At 31.3% G+C, this 7660-nt stretch overlaps 1 long non-coding RNA gene across 1 annotated transcript; it reads right to left on the reverse strand.

Annotated features, from left to right (window-relative positions):
- Positions 1–4976: 4976 nt before the first annotated feature.
- LOC143068022 (uncharacterized) lies at positions 4977–7138 on the reverse strand. The gene is made up of 2 exons (XR_012976083.1): positions 5777–7138; positions 4977–5614 (listed from the first exon to the last, which is right to left on the reverse strand). It is a non-coding gene; the product is annotated as an uncharacterized LOC143068022 (long non-coding RNA).
- Positions 7139–7660: the final 522 nt, after the last annotated feature.

A 7660-nucleotide genomic window follows, 5' to 3' on the forward strand; every position in this document is an offset into this window, starting at 1 on the left:
GTTGTAACGCAAACATTTGTTTTATCTTATTTCTTATTTAAGATTCAAAGGAAACAGTAGTTATTAATGGAGGAGGCTGTATATAATAAAATTTATCAACTTTGTAGTAATTGCAAAGTAAACTGCTTGAATAATTAGATCATATCAATGACTAATAATGAGCAGAATAATATAAGAAGATGTGGTATGAGTGCCAATAAAAAAACTCTCCATCTAAGTCACTATTCGTAAAAGTAAACCATCATAGGCCGAATTACGGTCTTCAACACGGAGCATTGGCTCACACTAAACAACAAACTATAAAGGTCCCCAAAAACGATATCCAAGTTACTACTAGTATATATATTACAAAGAAAATTGAGTAAATTGAGGTTATACCTAAGAAAAAAATCAACCTTGCTAATATAGCTATAACCGAATATATATATATACTTCCAAAGTAAGCTCTCGTTTGAGAATTGTGTAAAGTAGGTTACATTCAAACAAGCTACCCTTTGGCAATACATGTATAGAATGAAGATGTTTTATTAATAAAATTATGTTCTCTCTATTCAAATTGCTACCCAAGCATCTTAAAAATACTTCATTATATTGAAATGAAAATTCAATGACTTTCTATCAAAGAATCTTGATCATATTCTGAGATTTAAAAAAAATATTTCCTTAATAATGGAATTTAAGTTAATAGACTTAAATTCAGTTATCGCCGGGGCCACTCACGGATTGCGTTTCATGTTTTAGATTTACCCGACAGGAGTGACGTTATATTCTGTGACGTCATTTATTCCTTTTTAGAATTTCATCACATCAAGCAAGATGTTTACATTTTGTAAGCGGTAAACTTGAAAATTGAAATGGTAAAGTAAACCGTGTAAGAATTTGTATGGTTATAACCTGACTTATGCTTCTAATGTGATTAAAAGTAATCTTAGAAAGAATTCGTTTTATCGATCGTCAATTTTTTAACCATATGGCATCGCCACGTGGAGAGCACATGGAAAGACTGAATGACAAATTCATTGGTCTCATGAATGGATTATTCGTTTTCATTTTTTATAATTATTTAATTTTTACCAGTGTGAGTAATTAGATGCAACATTGTCCTAAGATTTGCAGATTATCATAATGTTTACCAGGCGTCATTGTATATTTCTACATAAATTAGATGCACGAGTGTTTTTTTTGTTTTTTTTTGTTTTTTTTTTTATATATTACTTTGATCTCATATCTTATACTATTGAAATTGAGTATTGACAGATCGTCAAGTGCCTATGGGTAAGCCTAACAAATGGTATTTTGCGCTGTAACAGATCAGGCAGGTTAGTAACGTGTCTTTAATGATTATGTGTTGTGGGGCAGGTGTTATCGAATGAACTCCCGAAACTTCCGAATTAAAAGTTAATTTTCCTTAAGAGGGTATACATCGGTATGTGTATCTGGATCTTGCATAGCACATATACAGTAATATTCCATGAAAGGATATGAACGTAAAAGGGACGTACTCTTTGGGGCGAAGGACCCAAGTTCATAACCGGAAGTTCAACTTTCGATACAAATAAACAAAAATCTTGGAAATCTTGAACAGAGACCATACCCGGAGTTAAGAAGCAGTAGCCAAAAGAAATCATTGCTAAATGTTAGCTTGCTGGTGGATTTAAGCAAATATTATCATCTGTATATATCCGGCTATACATTTTGCGTGTACCTACACATTTGTGTACTAAAAATTGTCAAGAGTCATTCATCACAGCAGAGACATGTCTCTGATCACAGCGACATGTACAAATGTATACATTTTATAGTTACTACTACTCTCTAGACTAGACTAGCTCGATATGGTATGAATATTTCAGTTTAATAGATCAAGAATTTAGCCAACAAATATGTCAACAGGCCACAGCTTGAATTATTGTTGTAATAACGAATCCGTAATAACTCAATTATATACTAATATTACACTATGTTACTATCAACTGACTATGGATTTTAGTTTATATAAATCTGTATATATACTAATTTTGAATTATTTTTAAATTATTGTAACTATGAGTATTATTGACACAACCACATGTATGAGTATACATAATTTTTAATTGTTGTTGTTTCTTGGTACAGTGATTTGGTTTTGTTATGTCAATGCTATGTAGCATGGGGAAACTAATATTTACTTTTTGTTGAGTTGTAGCACATGTTGGGTAGATCAAGTAGAGGCCTTGCTCAGCCACAGAACACGGCCAAGGATTGTAACAGTTGGACCAGAGACTTGGACAACAAGGCCACACCAGTTTTTTACAAATGGGTTACCAGACTGGACTGGATTCACGACTCATCACGCCACTAACTCAACTCCTTTGGTCACATACATTTGTCATTGGATCATCATCGATGTTATTTATGCTAACCCCTAGAGCTTCGCTTTGGTATTTTCAGTTGAAAAATTTGCAGGTAATCGTCAGATTTTTTAGTTAAAAGCAGTATATTACTTTTAAGTTAAACCAACTCATGTACAAAATGTACATGTGTTTCCAACATACATTTGTATAACAAACTTATTTATATAGATTAAGACAACTTTTTCTAATCTTAATATGGGTTGGATTGAAAAGATTTGTGTAACGTTTATTATAATATCTCAGTTTCTAAACTTAAAATTGCTGAATGTGTTACGTTTACAAATTTTTATGGCCATACAATGATGGGATGCCACATCATGTGCTTTAAATAAAAAACTTTTGGAAATATGAGGTTACATTCTAAATTGTTATATAATATATTACATTGAAACTTTTAAATGTTGTTTGGTATTTATCACTTTTTGAATGGAGGACGCTATTGATTTATATAACATTATAATATTAATATTTATCTTGTTTAATAACCTGATAAATAAAAAAGATTTTTTTGTAATGTTAAATTCTCTCTTATTATAAGTTATTGGATAACTATATTTGGTATGTGCGTACCTTGCAGTTCCTCATGTCTGTCAGACAGTTTTCACTTGACCTCGACCTCATTTCATGGATCAGTGAACAAGGTTAAGTTTTGGTGGTCAAGTCCATATCTCAGATACTATAAGCAATAGATCTAGTATATTCAGTGTATGGAAGGACTGTAAGGTGTACATGTCCAACTGGCAGGTGTCATCTGACCTTGACCTCATTTTCTTGGTTCAGTGGTTATAGTTAAGTTTTTGTGTTTTGGTCTGTTTTTCTTATACTATATGCAATAAGTCAACTATAATTGGTGTATGGAATGATTGTAAGGTGTACATGTCTAGCTGATAGGTGTCATCTGACCTTGACCTCATTTTCATGGTTCAATGGTTATAGTTAAGTTTTTGTGTTTTGGTCTGTTTTTCTTATACTATATGCAATAGGTCTACTATAGTTGGTTTATGGAATGATTGTAAGGTGTACATGTCTAGCTGACAGGTGTCATCTGACCTTGACCTTATTTTTTATGGTTCAGTGGTCAAAGTTAAGTTTTTTAGTTTTGGTCTATTTTTCTAATACCTTGTGAATTAGGTCAACTATATTTGGTGTAGGGACATATTTTATGATCCTCGTGTCGTTTACGCTGGTTTTATTTGACTTTGACCTCATTTTCACGGTCAATTGCTAATTTTTAAGTGTTTGTGTGTTTTGGTCTGTTTTTCTTTATTTATAAGCAATAAGTCAACTATATTTGTTGTATTGAAGAATTGTTAGCTGTACATGTCTGCCTGGCATGGTTCATCTGACCTTGACCTCATTTTCATGGTTGATTGATCAATGTTTCCTTTTCTTGGTTAATGTTGTGTTTATGTGACAGTTGTAATAAAGCTTTATATTTAGGGCTATCAAGATAGTATAGTTTCAAGGATTAGTAAAGAAGGCAAGACATTTCAGTGTGTGCACTCTTGTTTTTATATATATACATATATATTAAGGGAAAAAAGGGGTCCAATGGTTTTATCTTGTAATCAACTTTTAATCTTGACAAGTTTTGTTTTTTTAATTTTTTAAATTGTCAGTCGCAGTTAAATATATACATGTATGTACATGTTATATTAGCAAATCTAGAACAAACTAAGTAATTATTTACAGCTTGTCTTGCAGTCTGCTCCACTGCTAAAAATCTTTAGTATTAAGGTGTCAACAGCTTAATTTATATATATACTAGTATAGAATGTATTGTAATCTTCATCCTGGGGGATTCTAGAAGTTGCCCAATTTATGAGTATCGTATGCTGTATGTTTAGATGCTGTTTGTTATTTTAGGCTGGTGCTTTATGAGGAACTTTTCTTTGCATAAATGATTGGCCCTACTGGTTGCTGCGCAACAGTTGATTCCAAATTATGGTTGTTATTTATTATGGAAATTATAGTACAGGTTGAATTTCAGTAACTTTAGCATGAACGCTGGGACGATTTGATTTGTTATGCTTTTAATTATGAGGGTATCTAGATGTTGTTAAGCACTTGTTTGTGTTTTGTTTTGTGTGTAACACAGGTCATCCTTTATAACTTTTGGATGTCCTAACAGGTAACTTTAACCAGGTTTACCTTGTTTAATCTAGGCCTTGTGATCTCCAAGTTCAAATCACCTTGTCCTTTAATGTAATAAAGCTGTCCTTTCATTGAATTTGAAGGATGATAAAATCAATAAATGGGTTGGAGATCCAATACTGACACTTAATACAGGGTTTTCCTGAAGTATTATTATTTTTCTTGATTTATTATGCTTTAAATTGTAGTCATATTACATTTTGTACTATGTAGCTATACTTCCATGTAGCTATTTGCCATACAGAATTGTAGGAGAATTTTAATGTTTGATGTTTTAATAGTAGAATCCTCAATAGTAAGTATGTTTTTGTAGCAGACTGATATCCTCCAGATAGGGTTGACTTAGGTCTAGGCATGGAAATGTTTTTTGTGGTGGCATATTTGTCGCTGTTAAACGTTAACTCAGAATATACATGTATAATGAAACTGTATGGATCCAACATAATTTTAATAAACTTGTAGTGGTATTGACACAGGTCTTTCTAGAGTGGGTCTTTGCCAATGAGATGTAGAACATGACCGATGGAGTGAGAAATTCATCTTTCTTAAGCTGCTATAGAATTTACAACTATTTATTGCCTTTATAATAAGCTGTCGGGTTGCTACATAAAATATTATGATTCGATCAAGTCAGAACTTTTTCACTGGATGATTTTCACTTGTCATTCTTAACCTGCTTATGAAATGAATTCTTAAACATCTTTATATTATTGGTTGATATTATACTATAATATACTATATTTTATGATATACAAATACAATCAACTATTTTATGGTTTGCTGTAGTTTTGGTAAGTATTTTTATCTGTGTAGGTAAATATGTTTTGAACAGTTGTTCACAAACTTCATCTAGATTATTTAACATATATAATATGTACCAGTTGTACTTTAAAATGAAATATCTATTTATCTATCTAGACTTTATCATATATATGGACCAAGTTGTACGTTCAGTAAAATATCTATCTATCTATATATGTACCAAGTTGTACGTTAAATAATATCTATCTATCGATCTAGATTTTTTGATATATATATGTACCAAGTTGTACGTTAAATAAAAATATCTATTTATCTATCTAGACATTATCATATATTGGACCAAGTTGTACGTTTAGTAATATATCTATTTATCTATCATGTACCAAGTTGTACGTTAAATAATATCTATCTATCTATCTAGATTATTTAATATATATATGTACCAGTTGTACTTTAAATAAAAATACCTATTTATCTATCTAGACATTATCATATATATGGACCAAGTTGTACGTTCAGTAAATTATCTATCTATCTATATATGTACCAAGTTGTACGTTAAATAATATCTATCTATCTATCTAGATTATTTAATTTATTATGTACCAAGTTGTACGTTAAATAAAAATATCTACCTATCTGAGTTATCTCGTATCTGGTTCACAGCTTTGCAGCGAACCGCCCTTTTTATGGCGGTTGACAGAGTCTCTGTTTTCCTCCGTCAATGTGGCAGAATTCGCTGCATAGAATCTTAATGTTAACTATGAAATTTTAGGTTTTTGGATAATACAGACTACACTTGTGTATCCCACAGTGTTTTCTAAATTTTAAGCACCAGTGTATCCCACGGTGCATTTCATATATATCTATCTATCTATCTACCTGGTTGCCATATTATCTTCGGGTAACCGACCATAGATCTATCTACATATACATGGTCTATGGTCTATATATCTATCTACAACATATCTTAGTATCTATCTACAACATATCTATCTACATGTATATATATTATATGAATCTATCATATTATGAATAAAAGCTGTGGCCAGATATCGCCAAACCATATATGTATTTTGTTTTAATGGCACCATTTGAGATAATGGAATTTAAGTTAATAGACTTAAATTCAGTTATCGCCGGGGCCACTCACGGATTGCGTTTCATGTTTTAGATTTACCCGACAGGAGTGACGTTATATTCTGTGACGTCATTTATTCCTTTTTAGAATTTCATCACATCAAGCAAGATGTTTACATTTTGTAAGCGGTAAACTTGAAAACCCGCCCTCCCACTCCTTTTTATTGAACAAGATACTGCTCTTTTGTATTTATTTTTCAGGTTTTGTCGGTGAGAGTGGTGATACAGATTTGACTGATGATGTTAACTCGTTTGCTGTTGAGAAAAGTGACTTTTATTTTTGAACTTTGAGCATCCTAAATATATTCCCGTAAATGGCAGAATTCGCTGCATAGAATCTTAATGTTAACTATGAAATTTTAGGTTTTTGGATAATACAGACTACACTTGTGTATCCCACAGTGTTTTCTAAATTTTAAGCACCAGTGTATCCCACGGTGCATTTCATATATATCTATCTATCTATCTACCTGGTTGCCATATTATCTTCGGGTAACCGACCATAGATCTATCTACATATACATGGTCTATGGTCTATATATCTATCTACAACATATCTTAGTATCTATCTACAACATATCTATCTACATGTATATATATTATATGAATCTATCATATTATGAATAAAAGCTGTGGCCAGATATCGCCAAACCATATATGTATTTTGTTTTAATGGCACCATTTGAGATAATTCATTTTAAAGCAGAAAGATCATTTTGTCTATTAATTTGACTTGGAGGTTTTACAATTGTATGACATTATTTTTGATCTTTCAATTTTAATATGACTATATACTAAACTATATCTATTTTCTTGTTAAATTATATACTTTTCTGATGCACAAATCAGTCTTAATTTATGTATTTAAATTATGTCACTTCTGAAATAAGTTTGTCGATAACGTAACTTATTCTGACGGTAAAGAAACGTGAATTCGATCACTACTCTGTTACGGGCTGTACTTGTCTCAGAAAAAAATCACATTTCTATACCGGAAAACTGAGGTTTATGTACAGAGATATATTTTTTCTGAGACAAGTTCGTGCTCGGATGATGAATAAATGACAAGGAATTCAACTTCACTTCTTTAATATCTATTATATTGTGGTGATACAAATACGTATACTCTGGTTTTTTGTTATATATTATATTAATAATTGTATACAGCAGTTACATGTATGTATAATTTTCATCCAATTGTTCTACGATTC

Source organism: Mytilus galloprovincialis, chromosome 3, assembly GCF_965363235.1.
Source record: "Mytilus galloprovincialis chromosome 3, xbMytGall1.hap1.1, whole genome shotgun sequence".
Lineage (NCBI taxonomy): Eukaryota > Metazoa > Mollusca > Bivalvia > Mytilida > Mytilidae > Mytilus > Mytilus galloprovincialis.